This window comes from Telopea speciosissima, unplaced genomic scaffold, assembly GCF_018873765.1.
Source record: "Telopea speciosissima isolate NSW1024214 ecotype Mountain lineage unplaced genomic scaffold, Tspe_v1 Tspe_v1.0012, whole genome shotgun sequence".
Classification (NCBI taxonomy): domain Eukaryota; kingdom Viridiplantae; phylum Streptophyta; class Magnoliopsida; order Proteales; family Proteaceae; genus Telopea; species Telopea speciosissima.
The window spans coordinates 10331-22500 of NW_025317348.1; the positions used below are offsets into that span (position 1 = coordinate 10331).

The 12170-nt window shown below is 45.2% G+C and overlaps 1 long non-coding RNA gene and 1 other non-coding gene across 2 annotated transcripts; one reads left to right on the forward strand and one right to left on the reverse strand.

The window, feature by feature from the left end:
- Positions 1–516: 516 nt before the first annotated feature.
- On the forward strand, positions 517–6821 carry LOC122647110. Its single transcript, XR_006330794.1, has 3 exons — positions 517–527; positions 3761–3764; positions 6732–6821. It is a non-coding gene; the product is annotated as an uncharacterized LOC122647110 (long non-coding RNA).
- A 4130-nt stretch (positions 6822–10951) lies between these two features.
- TRNAD-GUC lies at positions 10952–11025 on the reverse strand. The gene has a single exon. It is a non-coding gene; the product is annotated as a tRNA-Asp (tRNA).
- Between the last annotated feature and the right edge of the window lie 1145 nt (positions 11026–12170).

Sequence of the window (12170 nt, forward strand, 5' to 3'; positions counted from 1 at the left end):
GAGGACTTGACGGGGGAAAGGGGCCCTCTCCTTGAGGTTCTTCGCTTGGGCGAGGTTCGGGAAAAAGCGGCTCCGATTCCGGTGGCCCATCCTCCTGTAAATGAGCTAGTAAAGCAGCCAATTGCTCAGCTGAATCGCTCGGAGACGGCGAACGTCGCCATTCCAGCAAGCCGTTATCTTCGGGACTCCCAAAGAAATGGAATTTCTCCACTCCTGTTTCAAGGGTGAGAAAGAGCGAAAGAGATGCCCCTACTGTTGTTAAATCCGAAGACCCGGAAAAACGCTCCAAACAGAGACGAACTCCCCGTATAAAAAGGGAGTATCCCACCTTTCTCAAAATAAGAAGACTCAAATCTATGTCAACCAGATAAAAAACTACGACTACAAACAAAATGAATAATATATAAAGAAAAATAGACTTTTTCGACACTGCAGGAAGAAATAGAATTGGAAACGTAGAAGTGAGCTGTGACTTATAAATCGGAAGATGAGGAGATAACGGGCGCATGATATTAGGTTGGATTAATGTTCATTCGCTCTGCTGAGCGACATACCGAAAAAAATAAATTAAAAAAGAGTCTCGGCTTGACTCTAATAGGGCGCCCTGTAGCCAGTGCCTAGCTCAGCTCCGAAGATTGACGAGAAGAGACCGCCACTGTACATCTTTCTTTCAAAAGATGAGAACACGCCCTTTACTAATATAATAGAAGGTAAGGCAAAAGCAAGAGTGAAACTACGAGCTAAAGGCAGGCGTACTCCTATTTTATAAGATAATATGATACCACCTCCCACTTTTGGCGCACTTGTTTGATGAGCTAAGCCTAAGCGCCCTATAAGTCAAAAGCTAGCCTTACAACTAAAAGCAAGGTCGAAATCAATCCCTCTTTTTCCTGTGCTTTACTAGTAGGGCTAATGAACGACCCTTTGATCTATGGCGTTCCCAGTTCATCAACCAGGTCTGATTAGAAATGCTTAAATGAGTGGAGGAAGGAAGGTGAGGAATGATAGCTGGAAGGAGTGGATGGAGGAAGGCCGGAAGTGAGGAAGTGAAGAATGCCGCGCTGAACGAATGAATACGAATGCTTTGATATATTTGATTGCAATGCGTCACTCTTCATCAACTTCTGACGTCAGAAGTCCAGGCTTAGACGGCTTCGAGAAGCTCCCTTTTTTTCCACCTCTAAAGAGATTTCATACTATTAGGAAGGTTGTGAATAGAGAGGGCAATAGACACAAGGACCGATACCCGGGACAAAGTGTTACTGGAGCACTTTATAAAGAATCCCCTTTTCATACTTCAATGAGTGGTGAGATCCCATTCCATCTGCCTTCCTTGCCCCAGCTCTGTTGTCATAATCTATGTCGTCCCTTCACAAGGGAGGAATTTCATGAGGTAGATAAGGTTTGCCTAGAGATAAGGCAAAAAGTCTGGATGGCCTTCGTATTGCTTTTCATCAGAACTACTGGGACATTGTGGTGGAGGATCTCTTTTCAATAAAAAAGGAGTTTCAAAGAGACGGGCAAATGCTTTGGGCGATCCATAAGAAATTCATAGTTATGGTTCAAAAAGACAAGGGTGGTGGTTTTATTTCAGGTCGCATCAGCCTCTGCTCATCCTCATATAAGATCATGGATAAGGTGCTCTCACTCAGGATGGAGATTATACCATTCATTATTGCCTCTGCCCAAGGTGGATTTGTGAAAGGCCATCAGATTCACGACGGTATTCTTCTTGCCCATGAGAGGTCCTCGATGCTCAGCTTAAAAGTGGTTCTCCAGGAGTCATTCTCAAGCGTCACATGCGGAAGGTCTTATATATGGTTTACTGGGGTTTTCTGGACAAATAACTAGAGATAGCTAGTCTTCTCTCTGGCATCATTAGATCCTTGCATATCAAAAGTGTGATATTCATCTTGATTAAAGGCTCTCCCATAGATTCTTTCAGGGGCACTCGATGCCTCGGACAAGGCGCTATTTAGCCCTTATCTTTTCATCATGTTTGACATTGACGGAAGACTGATGGATAGAGCGACAATCAATCATAGTCAATTTTTAAGGTTTCGGAGAGATATATTATCCAAGTCACCTTACAACGAGACTCTCATTTTCTTTGAAGGTAAAACCCCCTCTTAAAGAGACCCTTTATTTCAGACTTCTCAGGCCATTTCTGATCAAATTCTCAACTTTAAGAAGAGCCGCCTCATAGGTATTCACCCCAATCCCTTATTAGGTTAGGCAACAACTTGAGCAGATTATTGGATGCATTTTCCATTGTCTGCAACGTATCTAGCATCACTTTATTCAGTAGCAAATCAGGGACTCGATTACTGATAGGATGTCAAACTTTTCACTTGGAAAGGTATATGCACGTCTCTAGCAGCTAGCGCTTTAATCGTAAGGGTCACTTTACAGAGTATACCTCTCTCTTTCTTGTGTGTATGCCGGCCAAGATTGAGGAAGCCCTTCACAAACAAGATCATGAGAGTTTCTTTGGAATGTCTTTGAAGATGGCTACCATCTTTCACCTAATGAGATGGCAGTTGATTTTTCGTCCCCTTTTGGAAGGTGGGCTGGGGTTGGGACAGAGACACTAGGTGCTTAAGAAGCTGATGCCTCTGCTATTCGTGGTCAAACTTAAGTTGGTGCTTCTCCTGCTTCTTCTAGCTCTTGGATCTGGATCAACATAATCAACCGCCTTAGCTACTACTCGTGCTGCTACTTTAGATGCTGGACTGGATGCAGGCACTCCATATATCTATAGATATATGTGGATATGCAACTGGCAAATGCTTATGCTTGCGATTGGTTCTAGTGTGCTGAGACAACCGAATCTACTGCTGCATTAATGGCTTAAACAACTGAATAAACAACTGATTCAACTGACTCAACTTCGACTGCTTAATCGACTGAAGCAACTGGATCAGGGTAAACAACCATTGATGCTGGTGGCTCAATAACATATCTTAGGTAACCTGTTTATGCACGTCGCTACCCCATCATGAGAATGTATGACATCCGCCGCCGGGTATCGAAATGAGAAGGATGGACTCCTGCCAAAAGGGATGGTTGCCTTAGGACAAGGGACAACTACCTTAGGACAAGGGACAGCTACCCTAGTACATCCTGCCAAAGAGATGGCTACCTTAGGGCTTTAGGGACATATGAACGTTAGCCGGACAGGTCCAACGACGAAACTGGTCTTCCTAGGTTCCTATTAGTTGGGGTTCTCCCATAGTGGGCCATCCCATAGGGGTAACAACTCCCATAGTGGTGGGTTTTCCCCCGGGGTTTCCCCTATAGTGCAGCGGAAGCAAAGCAAGCAGGAGTAGGGACAATTTCAACTGCTTCATCTGTACCCGCTCCTGTATCTTGGTCAACAGAATCCACAACTTCTGCTGGATATACTGCTACTGCATCAACCGACTCAACTTCTCCTGCGACTGCTACTGAACCGACTAGCTAAGCTACCTATGATGCTACCGTCTCTGCTGCTGGTGCTGGTGATGAAGGTAGTAGTGGATAAGCTGGGACGGGAAGGCATGTTACTGATGGAAGTCTTAGAATTCATATAGTTGTCATATCATATATAAAGAAAATGTACGTTGAGAAAACAATCTCAACAACCTAAGATATGCTGTTAGGAGGTCTTGTTGTTTGTCAGTTGTTACGATAGTTAAGTTGTTGTTTATTCTCCCGTATGTATTTCCTATATATTGATTCAATACACTTGCATGTTCATTGGGTTGACACCAACAGGAAGGGATGTTACTGATGGCTGGCTTTGGTAGTAGTAGTGCTGTGGGCTAGCTTGGCTCTTTCTGGCTTTGCTGGCTTTCTTCTGGCTTTTCCACCTAGCCGCCAGAGAGTAGGTCTCTCTCTGAGCGTATCACCTGTAGATGAGTAGCATTTAATGACAATACTTAGCATGTCGAAAACCTATAGATGGGCATTGCGTTGTAAAATCGGATGAACGGTTTCGAGTTCTGGAGTTGGGCCACAACGTATCATTAGGGGTGAGGCGGCAGCGCGCTTCTCGTGCCAAGTCGAGATCTTTGCCCCAATTCTCCTTAGACTTAAAGAGTTCCTGTGTGGGTGGATTCCCCTCCTCCGATAGGGCCAGCTCCGATCTGGACGTTGTGATCTATATCACATCGATGCGTTATGCGCTTAGATCTGTACATCTCATCGGCGTAAACTACTAACGATACCCCTTACTCCGAGGTCCCCTACCAACCAAAGCCGTCCCTATGCCATACTTGGGCACCTTAGGCATCATGGATGAAGGAACACCATGCATGATCCCAACAGTTAATGTGAAGACTAGTGTGCCCACTTTATCTGCCTTGCAGCTTGTCAAGGGAGTCAAGAAGGGCGAAGAAACCTTTGTGGCTGCGCTAGATGGGGATGAAGAAAATGGGTCAAGTGAGGAGCTACCGACTGTACTGTAATAGCAGAAGTCCTTGAAGAGTTTAAAGATGTTATGCCACCGAAGCTGCCGAAGAGACTTCCACCTAGGAGAGAGGTGGATCATCGCATTGAGCTGGAACCAGGGGCTAAGCCACCGGCAATGGCACCTTACAGGATGGACCCACCGGAGCTAGAAGAGCTGAGGAGGCAATTGAGGGAGTTGCTGGATGCCGGATTTTTTCAGCCATCAAAGGCCCCATATGGTGCACCAGTGCTGTTTCAAAAGAAGCACGATGGGAGTCTTCGACTTTGCATCGACGATAGAGCCCTCAACAAGGTAACGATCAAGAACAAATACCCCATCCCTCTCATTGCGGATCTGTTCGATCAGCTAGGAGGAGCACGGTACTTTTCGAAGTGAGATCTTCGGTCAGGCTACTATCAGGTCCGAATCGCTGAGGGCGACGAGGCAAAGACTACTTGTGTCACCCGATATGGGTGCCTTCGACTTTCTGGTGATGCCTTTTGGCTTGACCAATGCCCCAGCAACGTTTTGCACCCTGATGAACGGCCACCCCTACCTGGACCGGTTTGTGGTGGTATATCTTGATGACATTGTGGTCTATAGTGGGACGCTTGAAGAGCACGTGGAGCACTTACGAGCTGTCTTCCAGATATTACGCGACAACCAGTTTGATGTCAAGAAGGAGAAGTGCTTTTTTGCTCAACAAGAAGTCTTGTTCCTTGGACATCGGATCAAGGGAGGGACCATTTGCATGGACAATGAGAAGGTGAAGGCCATAGAGGAATGGGATCCCCCATCAAAGGTATATGAGTTAAGATCTTTTCTTGGCCTGGTAAACTACTATCGTAGGTTCATCCAAGGCTTTTCGGGTCGGGCTGCACCTTTGACTAATCTCCTTAAGAAGAACCAACCATGGCATTGGACGAGAGAATGTCAAGAGGCCTTTGAGGACTTAAAGGGAGCCATCATGGCTGATCCGGTGCTGGCCTTGCCGGATCATGCTAAGCCGTTCGAGGTACATACCGATGCTTCGGACTATGCCATCGGTGGAGTTCTTATGCAAGAGGGGCACCCAATCGCCTATGAGAGCCGTAAGCTCAATGACACCGAGCGGAAATACACAGTACAAGAAAAGGAGATGACCGCCATAGTGCACTGTCTACGCACTTGGAGACACTATCTGCTCGGGTCAAAATTCGTTGTCCGAACGGATAACATAGCCACCAGCTATTTCCAAACACAGAAGAAGCTCAGCCCTAAGCAAGCAAGGTGGCAAGACTTCTTGGCTGAGTTCGATATGTGTATCGAGTATAAGCCAGGACGCACGAATCTAGTGGCTGATGCGTTAAGTCGGAAAGCAGAGCTTGTGAGCTTGAAGCTACAGGAGAGAACTGCTTAGAGCCAGTTTAGGAGCACCCTTTCTGATAGGATCAAGGAGGGTCTACAATATGACGCAGTAGCTAGGAGCCTACTACAAGCTGTCAAGGAATAAAAACGTCCCTTTTGGGAAAAGGATGGTCTGCTCTACACCAAAGGGAAGAATCTTTTCGTCCCAAGGTGGGAAAACATACGTAGGGACTTGTTGAAGGAGTGTCACGACACTCGCTGGGCAGGACATCCCGGTCAGCACCGAACAATGACGTTGCTTGGCGCTCGATTTTATTGGCCTCAGATGAAAGAAGACGCGGAAAGTTATGTCCAAACCTGTCTTGTGTGTCAACAAGACAAAATAGAACATAAGAAGCCAGGAGGAGAGCTAGATCCTTTGCCTATCCTCACCAGACCATTCCTTAGGGAGCAGTGGTTCTTCGTACAGATTCGGCCTAAGAGCGGTGATTACGGGAGAATGTTTTTTGGTTCAAAACAATAAAATTCATCACAGGAGAAAAAAGACAGCGTAGACGATAGATTCATCGGATAAAGAGTAGGAACGGAAACGGAGACATTAGACGCCAGCTTAGACCTTGGTAAGCGTTTATTCTTCGAAACCTCAGCAGATATGGCAGCCTCAGGTTTCCTCTTTTTATAGGGCGGCCGTTAGGCTGCCAAAACAGACCTTGCGACCGCTTCTAAGCGACGTTTAATATCATATCAATAAAGTGGCAGCCTCATCAGCGGAACGGATGACGGAGACACTCGAATCAGACGCAGTGGCAATCTATTAATTAAATAGGCTGAGGAAAGGGGGTCTGCCATCGGCTGTTTTTCCTTACGACCAGGAATAAAAACCTCGGGAGCAGGGAGAAGAGCTCGAGCAGCAGATTGGCGTGTTTGCCTCAGGAACTTCTACTTCAGAAAGGCCGCCATCTTTCTTAGCAGCGGGGGAATTGGCGCAACTCGTCACGGCAACAGACTTGAATAAAGGACCATCAGGCAAATAGCAGGCTTGGAAAGAGTTGAGGCGCGAGTCAGAACTCTGCCACCAGTCATGGTAAATTACTAGTGATGTGGGCTTATAGTCGTTCGGCTGAATTTTCCATTTCACATCAGAGAAATTTGCGTAATGATCCCAAGCGGTGCGAATATCCTGGAAGGGCAGAAAAGCCTTGCGTACCAAAGAATTGAAACTACTACCGGGAAAGGAGCGGGCGGGGCAAGCTTTTATAATGAATTATACCAGACCTATACAACTCACATAGGTTTACCCTCCCTCCCTTGCCATAGCAGCGGCAACCCCAATAGAAGTGGTAATCGCAGCTCCATTCCCTCCTTCCCGAATAGAGGTTGGTAGTCCCAATCTCACCATAGCAGATCGAACCTCGGTACAAAGGTTTCATCGGCAGGATCACGCCTCCCCGCTATCCGCCTTTAAGTGATAGGGTTCCAAACCTTGCTTTCGCCTAGCTGTCTATTGAGTCGACTACTTCGGGTAGGGAGTGAATATTCGATGGATTTCATTCTGGTTTCGACCCTTGTGACTTCTTTCTTCTCTACAAATGGTAGAGCACAGGTCAGTAGAGCAGGTGTATCGTTTTCATAGCAGGCCTAGCTTCATAGCAGGTTCATAGCAGGCATAGCTTTTCTTCGCTCGCACGGTTCGCAGGTTGGAAAAGTCCCTTCGCAAGAGATAGAATCGGAAAGCCAGAAAGAAGAGTTTGTTTTCCTCCTTCTCGAACTCCTCTCCGTCCCTTGGAAAGACTTTTTCCTATGATGGTGATTCCTAATATGAACGAGACAGGGGGAACGACTATTGCTGGCCTGGCTACTCATCTAAGCTCCTCGCTCGTCGGTATTAACAAAAGTTCCAACCTGACCTTCTCTACCCGCACAATCGCCACACGTAATTGGCACACACGAAACCGGCCGGATCAAGGTGGCTTGCCTGCCCGCCCAAGCATTCAAAATGAGGAAAGAAAGAATGAAAGCAAGCTACTCGTCTCCAACACCGGATCAGGAGTTCCGGATAGCCCCTACCCTATGGTGATTCGTCTATCATCCATGGTCAGCTCTTGCTTCCACTCTCGTCGATGGGAAGCTCTTGTCTGGCGACTAAACCTCTTTTATTGACATTACCTTTGGTTTCTTCACCTACTCGTCCTCAATTAACATTCCCTTCTCTTCCCTTCTCCTACTCCCTGATCTACGACCACCCTTTTCTTCTTGCTCTTTCCACTGCAAGGTCTAAAGACGCCTTTCTATATAGACTTTACGGATAGGTCTATATAGTCCTGTTCTGCCTGTTCTGAGTTGTCTATCTCCTCCTCAATCCGTTTGCCGGGCCTGGTCCAGGTTCGGGTGGGAATGCTCGCTAGGGAATAGAATCATTTTTTCAGGCAGGTAGCCTGATCTACGACCAACCTGCTCCTTCATCATCGGCTTGTTGGAGTGGCGGGGAATCTGGTACTGGCAATCCTAGAGGAGATTCGAGAGAAGTAGGAGAGGAGAGGGTAGGGGTTGACATTCGACTATTCCCTTATCGGCTTGGGCTATCTCTTCTCGGCAAGCGAAGGGTCCAAAGGACTATCATATTGATAGGGGCGATTCGAGTCATCGATTCAATCCCCACCCATCAGTCTCGTATACACTTAGAGGGGTCCGTTCGGATGCGTCGGAACCCCAACATTGATTTATCAATTCAAATGGAGTTGGCGGTAGGTGGGCTTGCGGAATCAGAAAGAAGTGAGTCGGGTAGTGCGCATGAAGGAATGGTTCTGATCTCGCTTGCTTTTATCCGCTTTCCTTGCGTTATTGTCTCGCTTCGCTCGTATGATTTATGGCTTTTATCTCCACCCGCAGCCTGCTTTAGTGCTTTCGAGCTTTTAGCCGGAATCAAGACTTGAAAATCAAGCCAAGTGCCATCAAGCTCGCCTACTGACTGATCAGGAGAATTTGAATCGCGGATTCTTGGTTTATGGCTCGTTCTTTCTACTCGCTCGCAGGCTCGTTCTCTCCACGATAAGGATTTTGCTCTCGCTCCTCTCGTCGCTCGACTTGGATTCAGTCATGACTCGCTGTAGACAATTGTGGGCTTTCCGCAGATTCTTTACTTGAATCCCTGTCCTACTCACTTCCTTGCTGCTTTATCGCTTGCAAAGGTTTCTTAGTAGTTATGTGTAGTCAACTTTGCAAGCCCTGAACTTGAGCTCACATGCCAATACTTGCCTACCTGCCGGAAAGAGAGAAAGAAGAAAATCCTTGATGACTCGCTTGGAAAGAAAGATAGTGAATTATATCCGCTGGCTCGCTTGCCAACGGAACGAGACGGAACTTTCTTCTTTCTTTAATCCAAAGAACGGACAGCTTTCGAGCTTGACATCTGCTGAACAACTACACTCTTCCAGAGCCTCGCGTGCTTTCTCAAAGCGTTGCTAGCTGAACGGCTGAACAACTAGCTTTAGGCTTACTCGTAGCGTTGCTAGCTTGACGACTTTCTTTCTTAGAACTTTTTGGATTTATAAAGAGGCCACCAATTAATTCATTATCATACTCTAAAAAGTTAGAATGGCTTAATTGGTTTTGGTTTGGACTCTGCTCTCACTAACGTCGTAGAAAGCCATTCGTCAAGCGACCAAGCAATATGTGTCAATGTACTCTTTCTGTACCCCGATACCTATTGAGGTTTGGAACCCTGCACTCTCGTAGTAAATTCTCCTTTCCTCGATGAACTGATGAACTAAAGTCCGGGCTGGAACAAAAATCTCATTAGATGTGGAGCGCGATAAAATAATTTTTCTCTCCAAGCGAAGAAAAGAAGAAACTCCATGAGCGAAGAAGAAACTCCTGAGCGCTAGCGCGCCAGAACCAAGCAACGGCTAGCGCGCCAGAACAACAAAGACAAGGCTTCTGTTGTGCCCCAGCAAGAAAAAGCCTACCGCTATATAAACGGGCTTACGCCCATGCAACCAAGCAACGGCTAGCTGATCTACGAGCACCGTTGCGCTAACGCAGCAAGAAAAGCGCTAACGCCCCAACTATAAACGGGCGTGCTAACGCGTCAAAGCATGCTAACGCGTCTTAGTAATAGGTTTGTGAGCTGATCTACGAGCACCCTTGCTTCTTTGGTCTACGATCAGCTAGCGCTCAGGAGTTTCTTCTTTGCTGGGTGTAGCGAAGAAATAGAATCGGAGTGCTATTTACATGTACATATACAAGAATTTACATGTAAATTCTTTTAGAAAATAATTATAGATTGATCTATATCAATCCCATATCTTCATACAATAGATAGTGTGGTAGAAAGGTGCATCTAGTTCTTTCTACCATACTATCTATTGTTTTGGATCTATATACCGCTGATTCAATCCAGTCCACTCATTTCATTTAAGACTTTGTAATCCCTTTCATTTCTTCAATCATTGATAAGAACTAATAAATAACTCAAGTTTCATTCAAATGCATCATGAGAACTTACTGTTTTTACGTAGATGAAAAGTTCTTAAGCAGTAGGAACTAGAATAAACAGTGCAGTAGCAATAAATGCTCGGTACTTCCATAATCTCATCATCTTTTTTTTTTCATTCTATATCCCTCCCCAGAACAGAAGGAGCGGATCTTTGATCTTTGATTAGTATCCCCTTTCCTTGGATTGGGACGCATACATCGAGAATCCAGTGTGCAATTCATTTTGATGAGATAGATAGATTGTCCCCAATTAGTCATATAGGTTACACAGAATCGGAGCTAGAAGAAAGGATAGGAAAAATCATATCATAAAAGTACTCTGTCGGGGTAACTATTTGAAGTAAATTTCGTATCGTAAAATAACATAAAGAAATTTATGTGCTCCCGGGAAACATATTACTCTATTCGATTGATCAGGAACAATCGAAAAAAGCCAGACCAGTACGGTATCTCTTTGAATCCTGAATATGGTGATACCTCCGATTGTACCAACCTACATATGTCTCTCCCCCATCAATCGGTACTAGTTATTGTCATTTGGATTCCTTGACTTGATTTGTCCGATGAGAAATGCGAAACGAAAGAAGGATCCTCCTGCTGGGAATTAGATCCTGCTCTTTGTCCCCCCTCTTCACAGAAAATGGAGAAATGAATTGATCGATTCATCGGATCCTAGGTCGGGACTGACGGGGCTCGAACCCGCAGCTTCCGCCTTGACAGGGCGGTGCTCTGACCGATTGAACTACAATCCCAGAAAATTAGGTGTACAGCCTAAAAAAAATTAGAATTATTCATTGGATTTCATTCGAACCATTTAGTTTCGCCGTGTTGTAACAGAGACACGAATGATATAAATGAAAAAAAAAAGCTTTTTTTATTTGTATAAATGCAGTAGACTCATAGTGGGCTAATTCATGAATTGAATAAAATGGGCCCTTTTAACTCAGCGGTAGAGTCACGTAGCTTTCATACGGCGTCAGTCATCGGTTCAAATCCGATAAAGGGCTTATTTTTTCCACGAAACTCCAGTCTTAGTCTTCATTTTTCAGCAGAGGATATAGAGATTTTTGAAAAAAAAAGGCGCTGTAAGCGTTGTTATTTATTAGTTTTTTTTAAGTGGAACATTTTCTCATTATGATGAGTTGTAGTCGATTAGGAGGACTGCTATGTCACTACACTTGACAGTGCCTCCTCATGTTTCATTATTCATCTTTATTGTCCTGGGACATAGATATTCTAGATACCCCATTATGAATCGCCAAAGTCTTCCTACTTCTCCATTGTTCCAATCAGATCCGAAAAATGATAAATCAATCAAAAGTCAGTGGACCTGAATTGAATCATGACTATATAAGCTATTCTGATATGTTGATTCGATATAGATGAAATCGTGGAAGCGGACCTTTGATTTCCTTGGACCACGCAAGAATTCGTCGTCCGATTGAATCTTCTTGTTCCTGGATGCTCCATAGATCTGGATAGAGTCTCGCTCTTCCTTTCCTCCACCGAGAAAGGTTCATTCCGAGTCACAAGAGCAATCTTTTTTTTTTTGAATGATAGATTTTATCTTTTCGTTATGGTAATGCAATGCAAGAGGTCGGAAATCAGGTTGTTTCTGATGATGAAAAGAGCTTTTATGTTATGTGAAATTTATGAAAACCCGATATTTTAAGGTCGGTAATGTTAGAAGACGACTGTCGGTATCTGATGGTCAGATACCTACGGTCGGTATATCTTTGAAAGCTCAGACGGAGAGAATAAACGGACTCCTCAAGGGCTACTTAAGGCACTTTAGTGCAAACCAGAAGGACTGGAGCTGTTGGATGTTGCTCAGTGCTGCTATAACTTAACAACCAAAAAGCTCTGCGTCGAACTTCAGCCCCTTCGAGTTGGCCAC